At 37.8% G+C, this 14033-nt stretch overlaps 1 long non-coding RNA gene across 1 annotated transcript; it reads right to left on the reverse strand.

Annotated features, from left to right (window-relative positions):
* Positions 1-10256: 10256 nt before the first annotated feature.
* LOC117972474 (uncharacterized) lies at positions 10257-13449 on the reverse strand. Its single transcript, XR_004663514.2, has 3 exons — positions 13011-13449; positions 12738-12900; positions 10257-12002 (listed from the first exon to the last, which is right to left on the reverse strand). It is a non-coding gene; the product is annotated as an uncharacterized LOC117972474 (long non-coding RNA).
* Between the last annotated feature and the right edge of the window lie 584 nt (positions 13450-14033).

Raw genomic sequence — 14033 nt, forward strand, 5'->3', positions numbered from 1 at the left:
AAAAAAAAATACTTTTAAACAGCGCGTCTAAAATAAACTGCGCGTGTGAAAATAAATTGGACCTGATGCGCCTGACACACGCTGAATAAATGGACCGCTAAGGGTTAATTATAAAAATATTAAATAAAATAAAATCTAGCGGGTTAACGTTCAGGTTGTTTCTTTCACATAATACATGAGCTGCAGTCATAATTAAGCTTAATTTGTCACAATTACCTTTTCTTCCTGTTATTTAGTAACTAAGCGATAAACATAAAAACTGCAGGATTGTGGATCTCAATAATGATCTATAATGCTGGTGACTTGGCATATTCAGCCACCATTGTTTATTCTGTACGTAACAATATATATAGCTACATAACTGTGAGTCTTTACATTAAAATGCCAATCATTTCTTTTAGCTGCTTGCTTTTACACACACATATATAATAATAATAATAATAATAATAATAATAATAATAATAATAATAATAATAAACTTTATTTTATATAGCGCCCTTAAAAGCATTCGTCTCAGAGCGCTTAACAAAAAGAAAATACAACAAGTCATAAAAACACAAACAGAAATACAGAATCATAAGAAAGCCTTTCTAAAAACGTAAGTTTTAAGACTTGATTTAAAAACACTCAAAGTAGCAGAGTCTAATCTCTATAGGAAGAGAGTTCCACAATTTTGGGGCTTAGCAACTAAATCCCCTGTCGCCCATAGTGCGTAGGCGAGCACAAGGGACACTCAGCAATCTAAGGTCATGTGAGCGGAGGTTGCGGGTAGGAGTATAAAAAGATAAAAGATCAGATAAATAAAGTGGGGCCAGCCCATGAAGAGCCTTACAGGTAAGCAGTAGAATTTTAAAATCGACTCTAACAGCCAGCCAATGCAAGGCCTCTAAAACAGGAGTAATATGATCTCTGGTGGAAGACCTGGACAGAATTCTGGCTGCAGAGTTCTGGACATATTGAAGTCTGGCAAGGATGCAATTTGAGACACTAGCAAACAGGGCATTACATTAGTCAATCCTGGAAAACACAAATGCATGGACTAGTTTTTCAGCTGCAGATTGCGAAAGCATAGGTTGCAGCCTAGCTATGTTTCTGAGGTGGAAAAAATAAATCTTGACAGTGTTTAGCACATGCGGTTCAAAAGTTAACCCTGGATCAAACATCACACCCAGATTTTTCAATTTAGAAGTAAACTCAAGCATGGTGCCATTAGCAGACAGATTTAAGGTATTAGTTTTACCTAGCTGACAAGAAGTGCCTAGCAGCATTACTTCAATTTTGTCACAGTTTAAATGTAAAAAATTACGCAACATCCAGTTTTTTATATCTGAGATACATGCAGTAAGAGCAGAGGCAGCAGTAGCAATGTTGGGTTTAGAATGAATATAGAGTTGGGTATCATCAGCATAAAAATGATGAGACACCATGAGATCAAACCATGAGATCTAAAATTTGGCCTAAAGGTAACATATACATGCTAAATAAAACTGTTCTCATCCACAGATATTAAGATCGTTGAGACACCATGTAAGGGTGAGATTATTATTATTCTACTGGCAATAGAGTAGTGGTTATTATGTATCATGCATGTCGTTGAGCAAAGTGTATTTGATATATGACAGTGTATTGCTGTATTTAGATAAGCGCGCTTCCCTTAATGAAGTTGTCATAGCTATACATGTGGGACAAGGGTTTTATTATAGCCATATATTTGGTAATCTTCCACGAGAAGGGGTAAAAATGTTCAGTCTTTACTGGTAATGGTTAGGACTAGAGAATAATATTGACAATGATAATAATGAGTAAACAATAGAATAGTTTAACGATTGTGTTTGTAAACAAAGACGGTATTCATACAAATTAAACAAAGACGTATAAATGAGAACAAACATGTGTAATATAAAATATATTAATGTTTATTATAAATTGAATGAATTTTAAATAACAGAGTTTATTTTTGTATAAAATTATTCCAGGTGTAACCGGCTACTTAATCCTGTTAGGAGTAGGCGTGGCTGGAGAGTATTTAATGATCTTTCCTTAGGAGGGAGCAGTAGTATTAGGTGGTCAGTTGTGACCTTCTCTTGTGAATGTCAGTCCTTGTATGTACAACCTGTTAGTTATTTGCAATCTGAGTGCAGTATCTGAGTGCAGGCTATCTTGCCATAAAAAAACAATTTGCCACATTTTAGGCCTGCTTTTCAGTCACATATGTGAACGCGCAAAGATGCCTTAAACCACAAATGAGAACGGGGTTGCAGACCTAAATATGCACTGAATGTGCATATTGTATTACAAATAACTATTTATAAGGTCTATGACTTGTCATGTAGAATGGGAACTCCCTAATTAATCTCTGATTGTGGTCTAATTTTCTGGCCACTGATAATGAAACTGGACTCACATGGATAACCGTGAGTTCCTTCACCTTTTATTAAACTCACAGAGAGAGAGAGGACAGGATGCCCCCCAAAAAATAATCCCAGCATCTGTATGCTTACCAGTGCTCTGTTATCGGCCGTGTGCATACATTCACAGTCGAGAGCAAATGTTAATTAAGACCCTGAGCTAAACACCATCCCCAGCTCTGTCTAGCTCTAGGTGCCACCCTCACTTTTCCCAGCACAGCCGTAGATAAGCCAAAGATTCAATTGATGGGCTCAGTGTGGGAAACTACTGTAGACAAACTGATTAAGACAAAAGGGTATCTATTCAAAACAACAGTGACACAGCAAGGATCATCGGGTCAAAGAGATAAAGCTGGCATCCAAAAAATCCTGGAGTAAGCAATCAGCCAAGGTATGATGCAACTGGGCTAAGCAAGGAAACATTTTTGTTGTTTGTTTTTTAGCAATGCTACTAGGAGCAATCAGCTACTAGGAACTGGACAAGCATTGATGGACCAAATAGTGTCCTCTCCATTTTATAATATACCAGTCAGTTACTTGCATAACACACTGGGCCGTTGTGTGTGCTGATGCGCCAGGGAGGCAAAATAAGCTGATCCCTGGAGCCAGCATTACACTTCAGCCATTAACACCAGACAGAAGGATATCTACATCATCATATGGAAGGAAACGTAAATGGATGGAGACGCATATGGATCACATTAGTTTACTGTAAAGCTACGTCTTAGTTGGTGCTTATCTTGGCGAGAGCCGAGTTCAAATCAGCATGAAGTTTTAACATCTACTCTCGTGTAATGGAAATCATTATTGATTTAAACAGTTAAATATCTAAATACACATCGACTGTTAAACAATAAAATACCAAGGTAATGAATTGCCATAAAATAAAGTATAGCTATAAAATAATACAATATTTATTAAAGTTTTTGTTACTTTTGTTTACAAAATTAATATAGTTCTCAGTACAAATATTAATTTATGTCTTTGTGATTTATCTGAAGCTTAGGTAACAAAGCGTCATGTTATTATTTCAAACCTGGGCTAAAAATGTACAATTTTAGCATCCTGTCATGTCAGAAAACCAAAGGACTGTCAAGACTGGAACCTGAAGCACTGTTTGCTATCCACAGATTAAGCATAATTTAATCATAAACATGCCATACTTTTTGCCTCAACCCTAACCCAAAATTAATTAACTTTTTGCAGTGGTTGGTTAGCCACATACCTACTCCTTTTCAGTTTATTGAAGACATCAGACTGATAAACTGTGTAAATGTTTGCTAGTAGAAAATCTCTAAAAACACCAGATTTAATTTGCCTTGTGTTTTGGCTGGATTTAATCTCTTTTCACTAAAATCTTGTGTCATGCCAGTCAAGTTGTATGGACATAAACGACAGCGACTGTATTATACATGTCTAAACTGCATTGCAAATCTAGGGTATTCCCAAAGCTATTCCAAATATTGCTATGCATACTGTATTACGAACAGGCCACAGTGTGAGTGTTCCTTATTGCACACTTGGTGCTCTTTGCATTCTAGTCAGGATAATAAGGAAAATACAGACATGGTTTGTCATTTGGCAACACTGTTTTTGTATGAAAGAAAACCACCAATCTCGTGCTGTGGTGACTAAGAAGACTTCTTTGAAGAAAGATCAATACGTATTTCTCAGGATTTGAGCCTGCAACTGACAGTACTCACTTCAGGACAGATATATTGATTTTAATGTATTCCTAATTTAGTGGCGGTCACTGGATGAAGAAACACAGTGTGTTGGCTGGAGTTATTAACTCAACTTTTTCAGTCAGTGATTGGCAGGGGAAAATGGGACCATCTGCACTAATGTAGCATGGAAGTGAACTTTCCAAAATATGGAACAGCAGTGTTAATTGCATGATGCTGACAAACATCTGTTGAGTGTAATTAGTTGCATCACCATAACTATACGTGTCAACTACACCTATAATTGAGTATCATTTCTTGCACAGAATATAAATTAAACATACATTTTTAACACATTTTGTCCGAACAAACACAAGCCTATCCGAGACTGAAAATAATTCTGCAATTGCTGCAGCTCAGCGATGTCACTTTATTTTAAAATGTTTTATTTATTTTTTTTCTTTTGCATCAGCTAAAGACTGAATAGTGAAAGCAAGGGTAAGGGGTTCATGTTTTATAATTGCCACACTGATGCAGAAATCAAGGCCTACAGTGGTGGGAAGTCATTACAAGCTCTCACGTTTTAATTATACACGCCAGTATAAACATGTTTAAACCTGCTTACCTGGCCATTAGTCCTTCTTAAGTCTATATCTGTGTGGATATAATTGGTATAAAGCCCTGCGATTCATGACATAAATTGCCCTTAGGCATTACTGCCTTTGCCAATTATCAGTCTTTACTGGTATCATATAAAAGATTAAAAAGGTTTGAAAATATAATTAGTTTAATAGCTGTGTCATGTCATCAAATCTGCATGCTTGAGTCATTCCAACCAGATGATCCTCACTGGAAATTTTACATTTCAGACAAAGAGTACTGGTACAAAACAGAAACTTCAAAATACCCTTTTAAAAAATTACCCAAGCAGATTTGCACAGTAATTTTGCAGCTTTCCAATGCTTTTTTCATGGTTATGATTTGCCATGTTTTCAATATACTTTACCAGACTTATCATGGCTTTTGCATTGTTTAAATTGCCCAAAGGTAATTTTAGCTGTAGGACAAGCTCATAACCCAGCTCATATCCAGGTGTTTACTCTTAGCTGGTGGTGGAATTTTTTGGTGAGCAAAGTTATGGCTTTTTGCACCACCCAGGGCAGTGCTCTCCTGTTTGTGTATTGTATTCATTGGTCACCATACCTAACCAACTGAAGCCAAGGCCACTGATCCATTCAAGTCATGGAGCACAGCACACATTTAAAAAATAAAAAAGACCATAAAACAGTCCAAATACATCAGCCAAGCCATCATTACTGAGCTGTTCACAAATCAAAGACTCTCTTGAATAAGCATTTAGTCCTCCTTTAAATATATTCACCATTTAGCATGGACAGAGAGTACTTTGAGAACTCAAGCAAGTGCACAAGTGACTCACAATGGCGTCTGAGGCTGGGTTTATCTCTGCACCACTGATCTCTATGATCTGTGCTTGCACATCATGCCCTGATCTGATTATTGTGAGTAAGATAGAACCAATAACTGAGAGAGAAGTCACCACTGCGGCTCTGCATTTCTGTGACCAATAAAATAACGCTTACATCTGTGCAACTGCCATGATAAATCAGAGATAAACTTTTATAAGTCTTTTATATGCTGCTGTCTATATTAACTTTTCCAGCTTACCCGCTGTATAGGTCATATATACCTCTGGAGACATGGTTGTCATGACATGGAGTTTGGTTGTCTCAGCTTAACCCCCCCCCAGTGGAGTAGATAATGTAGCAAAGGTATTGATATAGTCTTTCAATCACTGTCACAAATATATAGCTTAATTAAATTGCATCCTACACTACTGGATAGAAACATCAGTGACAAATGCACACCCTGGCAACCATTTAATCTGTAAACAAACTAAACGCAAAAACATAAATTCACAAATACATCTAAAATTCAAACAAGTCAACAAAGCCTTATAGTATAACCAATTCATTATCTCAGGACACCGTTGAGTTTAACACTCGACTGATCCTTAACACCTTGGCAAGCTTTTTGGAAACTTCAAAAATTACAGCAACTCATCTTAACCCCTGGCCTATTTCTTACACCCTAAAAGCGGGTTGCTCACTAGCCACACAATAATCTTTTGCTTTTTTTTTATTTTCTTTCCTTAAAATTTACATTTTGGCAAAAAAAACATCTATTGAATAAACCCAGCAACAGACCCTTTCCAAAGGTCCATGGCAATTCAAAGATAGGATTTAGTTGTTTGAAAATCACTGCATCAGCAAAATGAACAAATGCAGTCATCAAGTGAAGCAGGTTTTGCTCTTGACCTGTCTTGCTACTCTCCAGCTGGAAGAGGGGGTACTACTGTGTCGCTTACCCCCTCCCCCTATTCCATAGCTTAGCAATCAGGGTCTGAAAACTGACCAGAATTATTCGATGTCCATCAGGCAATCCTTAATTCAGTCAAGAAAGGACTGGGCAGGTGCAAGCTGTGTGCATTTGAGGTGGTAATTAGGGGAAAGTCTCTCTGTGTGAGGCAAGATGAACAGCTGTGCCTGTTACTACATGGACAATAAAGGGTAGTAGGGGGAGGAGGGGGCTCCCCACGGAACGTGAGCAGGGTCCAGTGAAAGAGACTGCAGGGCTGAATAGTGTGGCCTGATTTAAGGCTTTCAATGCCACTTGTCATTAGCATTTGAAAACATGGGTTGGATCAAACTCTTTGGCATTAGGTTTTTTTTTTTTTTTAAATTAAAGGAGCAATACATAAAGACAGCAGAGGCACCCCTCTATGGCAACTATTGTGAGCATTATTTCTGTGGCATTATGATAGAGGGAGAGGTGTCATCATAGGCAGTGTGTATAAGAGGCTTGGGGAGGCTAAGCCTCCCCAAAATAAATTGCCCAAATCCTCACAAAAAATTGTTCTAACCAACACAAAAAAATTTGTGAGAGAAGATCGATTTTTTCCCGCAAGCAGGCAAAGCAGGTCTAATGAACATATTTCTTGTTTTCCTAGTGCCAGACCACTAGGGCAGCTGGCGTATCAAAATCAACACTGTAGTACAGATACAGGATTTAGTTGCATTTCAATGTCATTGAAGGAGACAGTGTTTGGCTGGTTTAACGTCCATTCTTCCCGCCTGTCTGAGCCCCCCATACCGCTGCAGGAGGCAACCGACGAAAACTCGGAATCCTTTTCCCTCATTCCCTTGCCTGGAACATCCTCTTCACAATTTCTACATTTATTCAAATTGCTGTTATCTATACAAACAGCTTGATCCGAATCTGATTTTACAGAACGTGTGGCAAAATACGTTTGTAGCATACCGTATGATTTCACGCACCACCATTTTGTGAGAATTTGATAACTGTGACGCTACAGTCAGAACATACTTTCTTTGACTGTTTGAACAAATGCCACCTTTCAGAACATTGTTTGTGGTGCCAGATTATGAATGTTTCTAAAGTTTTTTCTTTAGATTTGTCCAGTCCTTCACTCCATTTTCAGTGAAAGTGGGGTCTTTTGAACTTTTGAAAGTGTCTGCAAAGAAAGCAGAAAACTGCATCTGCCTGCTTACTGTACCCTAAATATGAAAAAGTATTTTAATATTCTGATGAAAATTTATATATATGTAGCATCCCTGAGTGGTTTCAAGGTCTGTTTTGTGCTATGAATGAGTATACAAGTTCTCAAAAAGATGCAGGAGAATGAATCCGGTTTACAGCTTTTATTTGTGTCCGTCAGTCTGACTATTTTTCAAACTCAACACAATGAATAACATGCAAGTCTTAATTATATATATATACATATAATGTGTGTGTATCAATAAATGCAGGGGGGAAAGTATGGAATAGCCTCCCTAAACGAAAGACTATGGGTGTCATTAAGTTTTCATTGTATTACTGTTTATAGGTTTTACTTAACCCTTTGAGCAGTACGAATGTACCGGTACGTTCACTGCTGTCTGGTCCCCAGCGAGTAGGAACGTACCGGTACGTTCTGCAACTTTAAACTTGAATTACTGAGCCTACAAAACTCCTGGTAACATAACATTGTAATACTAGGTTTCTGTAACACCTTTTATTGGTCTCTTGCACCGTCTGCCAGATATTGACTGAATTACATATAATAAACCCTGTCACAAAATTGTCAACAATGTCTGTAAACCGGCAAAAATTGCTCAGTGAGAAGGAAGTATTAGAAATAATACTGAATACAGATTCTGATTTAAATTCAAATACATACAATTCTTCCACTGAATCAGATGTCAGCGAGTGTGTCAGTGAAGACATAAGTGAAGAATATTTACCATCAAGTCACAGGAATCCAGCGAAGAGGCGGTGCCAAGCTCTGTGCGTTGTTCCATGCTTTAGGAGTATCATAAGTATTAGACACTGTCATTCCCTCCGCCCCCACCACCTGTTTACCCGGATATGATTTATTCATGTCTCTCTCTCTCTCTCTCTCTCGCTCTCTCTCTCTCTCTCGCTCTCTCTCGCTCTCTCTCTCTCTCTCTCACTCTCGCTCTCTCTCTCTCTCTCTCTAGTTCAGCCCCTTTTTTTTTGTTAGGACGTGTTGTTGTGGTTGTTCCACCCCGTTGTTTATTGTTTATTGCCTACATGTTATTTTTTAGTCAAAACCTTTCCCTATGACAAAATAAAACATTATATTTATTTACGATAAAAATGATTTGTCTGTATTTCGTCAGTATTCATTACATACATACAAACATATACCTTTCAGCTTGTTTGTACGCTGTAATAATCAAGCGCATGCACAAGACAGAAAAAAAACTCACTCCCGTAGGGCCGGCAGGGCATTTTAGAACTCACTATTCAAAGGGTTAAATGCCACATTTCAACCTCTGTTTAGTATAGTAGAATATCAATGGTGTAGTCGACGGAACACGCCGGAACACCGTTCTGGTACTATTTTCTACAGGCAGCAGTCATGTAGTTGAGTCTAGAACTCTCATAATTAATAGGCAAGCTAAGACATAACTCACATCTCCTGCACAACTGTCTGATTCAGTCATTAGGAACTTCTTCTATACCAAGCATCAAAAGAAACATATCACTTATATTTGGATAAAATCACTAGATGCAATTGAAAAATGACAACTCTTTTTTAGAGCAGGAGCAGTGACTTTTTATTGTGCTGATTAACAACTGACATCACGAAGATGCTGCAAAATGATCTGTCGATCTTGGGCAGGTGTTGTGACTCTTGGTCTCCCAGTTCGTGGCCTGTCATTGACAGAGTGTGTCTGGTTATACCGTCAAGCCAGGTTTTAAATTGCTAGCTGTGAGCACCCAAGACGGCGAGAAAAAGTACGCTGCCCTAGTCCAGCCTCCAACGTACCGATTGCACAAAGGCGCTGCTCTCTTGACAGACTTGGCATATTGCTTTTTTCTGTGATTTTATTTATTGCTTTTATTCAAGCTTACAATTCAACAGCTGAAATCACTCCATATCCAGTGTCCAAGCAACTGTCTCACTAATTAGGTGATTAAGTGCATATGCTTCAGTCATAGTCACTCAAACGTGTCAAGGTCATGGATGAATGATCGAGTGATTAAAAAGAATCCATCATTTATATACCTGATTTTTGTTCGAAAATAAATGTGTTATAATAGTGATAAGTTTCTTTTGATGCTCGGTATATTACGGACTACTTCTATAAGAAGGCTAAAAATGCTGACGAAGACGACAGCAACAATGCATCGACTGAAACTGTGGACACAAACGAAGCCACTGACACACAGACATGTAAAGCATTCTGACAAAATGGAGAAAGACACTTTGTGGAAATACTTGTAGAAATTAGAAAATGGTGTTACCTATTATAAGTGTACCAGTACCTCCAGATTTAGGACTACACCACTGTAGAATATTGCAGCTGACAATATTCACGATTTTTGAAGAAGGCCTGTTGTCTGTGTGAATATCATTATGGCTAATTACAAATTATTAGGGCTGTCAATTAATCGCAGTTAACTTTTGCAATTAACACGTACATTTTGGGGGATTTTTTTAGCGCACTCCTGTCTTGCCCCTCATTTCAATACATGCCAAGACTGAATGAGTGTAGTCATTGTTTGAATATAAAATTAGTCACAGAACCGCATTATGTAGCAAAGCACACAAACTGAAGGACTTGTGAATGGGACGTTTATTTTTATTAAACTTTCTGATGATTCATTGGATAGAAAGAGGGTTACTTGTATCTACAGTCAAAGTGAGTTCCAGTATCACAGAAGTGCATCTAGGCGGCTGTACCACCTGCGTGCTAAATATGCTTTCACTTCTCAAAATACACTTTCTAGTAGTTCTTCTGCTACAGACAATAGAACAACATTTGAAACATGTCAGTTTCGACAGAGTACTCTTTTAGAAATGATACTATAAGTATAACCAGTGCTGTTGGATAGCTACCGACTACAGAGCCGGTCACATTGTAGCTTTGTTTTATTTCATTTACCACATTTATTTTTAAGCAATATTATTTACAATTATGAGGGATATAACCATTACTTGTGAATATTTGGTTTTATTTAGACAATTTCAAGTTATTAATAAAACATAATTCTTATAATTGTTGTTGTTGTTATTTAAACAGCAATCAAAAACATCAGTTTATGAGTGCAGTAAACTGTAAAGGAAACTGTTAATTGTAAATGCAGTAAGGTGAGTAATAAACTGACTCCGTTGTGATTTAGCAGTTGGTACAAACAATTTAACAACAAATGCTGGATTGTAAATAAATATAAAACTATAAACAGGGACCAACAAATAGGATCCAGAATCCAGAAATAGGAAAACAGTGTTTTTATGCTGGGTTGTTTATTAAATAATAATAATAATAATGATAATAATAATAATAATAATAATAATAATAATAATAATAATAATAATAATAATACAAACTTAAATGAGATGGATGCAGTAATTGTATCAATGAAATATGTGATTAAAACCAAGATTAATTGAGAAAAATTAATCACTTGACAGCCCTACTAATATATTTTTTCTAACCCAAATTACATTACTGACGAAATATTTGTATTTATCACTCCACTCCTTCTGGACATGTTGTTACTGTATTTTGTAGGATTAACAATGAATATAATTCATGCTATACATGTGTAAGATTATGGTACCAGGAGTGGGGTGCCTGTACCTTTAATGATGTCAGAATAGGTGCTGTGTAGGAAGGAAGAAAGCACAACCATGAAAGTTCATCTGAATCACAACATTTTAGTATGAGTCTCTGTTTAAAAGCATTCAAATATATAAGCAGCATGTATAACACTGAAAGTGGACATTACCCCAGATTCTAGTGGGAGCACAGACGACAGGCGTCTGTCCTTCAACAGGAGGTAGCTTTGGAAAAGATCGGCCAGCTCTGTGTTTTGTCCTCCAAGTCTGTGTGTCAGTCTTACTTGCTAACTAACCTTTTTTTATCTGCCTTACTTTCTGTATTAGTCGCGTCATGCCCAAGCAGCTACTCTGGCGAAGCAGCGGGATGCGCTGACCTTTCCATTATTTCTCCTGATTCACATTCCCACAAATATTCAATCTCCTGTCTCCAGTATAGACCTCGAATATGCTTTAGCCTAATAATAATAATAACCTCCATAGCGTTCAATACCGCCGCCGGTCATCGCAATCAGTAAATATAGACTATATGTTACTATAAATTATAGATCGGTTCATATGTTTGGCTGTGCATTAGTTGACCCCCCCCCCCCCCCAACTTCAGGACTGTGTTTTGGGTTTAGATTTCTCAACTTATACTCGAGCTGGTAATAATAAAAAGGAAGAAAATAAATTAAAGTGAAGGGCAGACCAAATAAAGAAAAAAAAATCCAAAAGAAAAAAAAATGATAACCGAGCTCAAGCTAGATGTTGAGTGTCCTTGTGTAACAGGGGGTCTTAGTACCTGCTACTTTAATTGTGGGTGTCCGCTGAATGATGAGAGAGAGACAGAGGGATGCAGCTGACAATGCCACTCAGGCGTCACGATTTTATTAAAGTAAACAAAATGTTATGACAGGTGGCTGCCACTAGGGTACCAGCAATGATAGCCCTGGTGCAGGAGGACATACACAGACATAGCGTAATAAAAATAAGAGCTCCAAAAAAATGCAAAACAAAACACAGTGAGAAACAGCTAAAAACAAAAGTTTGCCACACACTGGCTTAGCGCTGCTCCCACTAAAAGGGAGGTCCCGCTCCGGAACCTACTCTGACACACTAAAATAAACTGGGGTGGGATCAAAATCCCCTAAATTAATCCCTATACAACTCACTCACACTGGCTCTCCACACACTAGTGAGGCTGCATGCTTGCTGAAACAAAAAAAAACCGAACTGGCTTTCCAGCTCCTTTTTTATACCATGTGGCTGGGCTTAATTGATCATCAATTAGTCAATTAAGCCCCAGCCACATTCTGCACATGGATTTGGCAGAGTTAGATTTAACCCCATCCCTGCCAAACTTAAATTCAAAACTTCACAACTTTATTTATAACTGCAAAAACCTGCCATATCTAGTGCACATTTATTCTATATATATATTTTTAAACTATACATACACACAATACAATACAATACATTATTTACACGTGCAGGGCTTTTGCCCTGCCACACCTTGAAAAAAAGAAATAAAAAAAAATCAAAATCAGTCCCACTTTAATGCTGACCGTCCATCCGTCACACCGAGAGGCAGACTTTCTAAGGGGGAAATGTTTTCTGTCAATGTTGCTTGCACGTCCTCCAGGCCCAGTGCAGGAGGGAAGGGAACTCGCCTGCCCTGTAGGAGAGATGCAAACAAAGACAATGAAACAAAACTCCACACGTTTTCCAAATTTTGTTGTGCATCAAATAAATAAGTGAAGAAAAAACAACAAATAAATAACCCACCTACTGCAACCATCCACAAGAAGGGTGGCTGCTGAAACCACACCGTCACTCTCTTCTCAAAATCCGTGCAATTTAAAAGACAATAAAATAGTTAAAATCTTCAGTTACAAACGTTCTCTTAGTCAGTACCAGCGGGTTACAGAATTGCTTAATTTCCAAGTTGCTACAACTCCAATAACTTAGCTGCTTGTCTATTTCACATTCAGTTCACTAACAAACACGCATCATTCTCCGCAGTGCCTTGAATTCTAAACAGTTTGTTTCAATAAGCGCCTTCCTGTGCTATCAAGTTGCAACAAAAGAAATAAAAAAGAAACAAAAGGGGAAAAGAAATCCGCCTCTAACTTTTCCTACCTATCATTTCTAACAGCTTACTTACTGCCCAGGACTGACTCGACCTGACCTGACCTTACCTGAATCACTATCCCTGTGCCTTGTGTGTGTGTGTCGTCGGCTGCCAGTCCTCTCTCTTCTCTCGAAACAGGGCTTATATGCTGGCTGCAATCACCGGGGAACAGGTGCAGAAAGAGCTTCCATTAGCCACACCCGTCTGCAAACAAAGCTGCATCACGGCACAACAGGTCTATTTAGCAAGCAATTACCTTCGGCTTTATTTAATTTAGGCACCCTCATGGCACGAGTTTTGAGTTAATTTGAATACTTTTGCCTTTTTTCACTATTTTAATGAATCATTGGTGTCCGTTTCAGGTCAACATCTACTTAAATCTCGTCTGTCATGTTTATTGCAATAAATTCCAATATGTCTACTGTTTTTTTTCCAAAAATTCTAGTGGTATATGGATATCTACCAGTGATTTGCCGGTGATATACTGTAATATGGACACCCCATGTGACCTGTTTTGACCAATCAGGATAGAGTATTTAAAATACCCATTTTATAATATTTATTAAAGTACCAGTACTGAACTGTGATGTGCTATACCTATATTTTCACTTGGGAGAAGCACATGCCAGTCCCAAAATGTCTTACTCCTAGCTGTCAGGTCCAGTTTCTTATTGTAC

The sequence above is a fragment of the Acipenser ruthenus genome, chromosome 6 (genome assembly GCF_902713425.1).
Source record: "Acipenser ruthenus chromosome 6, fAciRut3.2 maternal haplotype, whole genome shotgun sequence".
NCBI classification, from domain to species: domain Eukaryota; kingdom Metazoa; phylum Chordata; class Actinopteri; order Acipenseriformes; family Acipenseridae; genus Acipenser; species Acipenser ruthenus.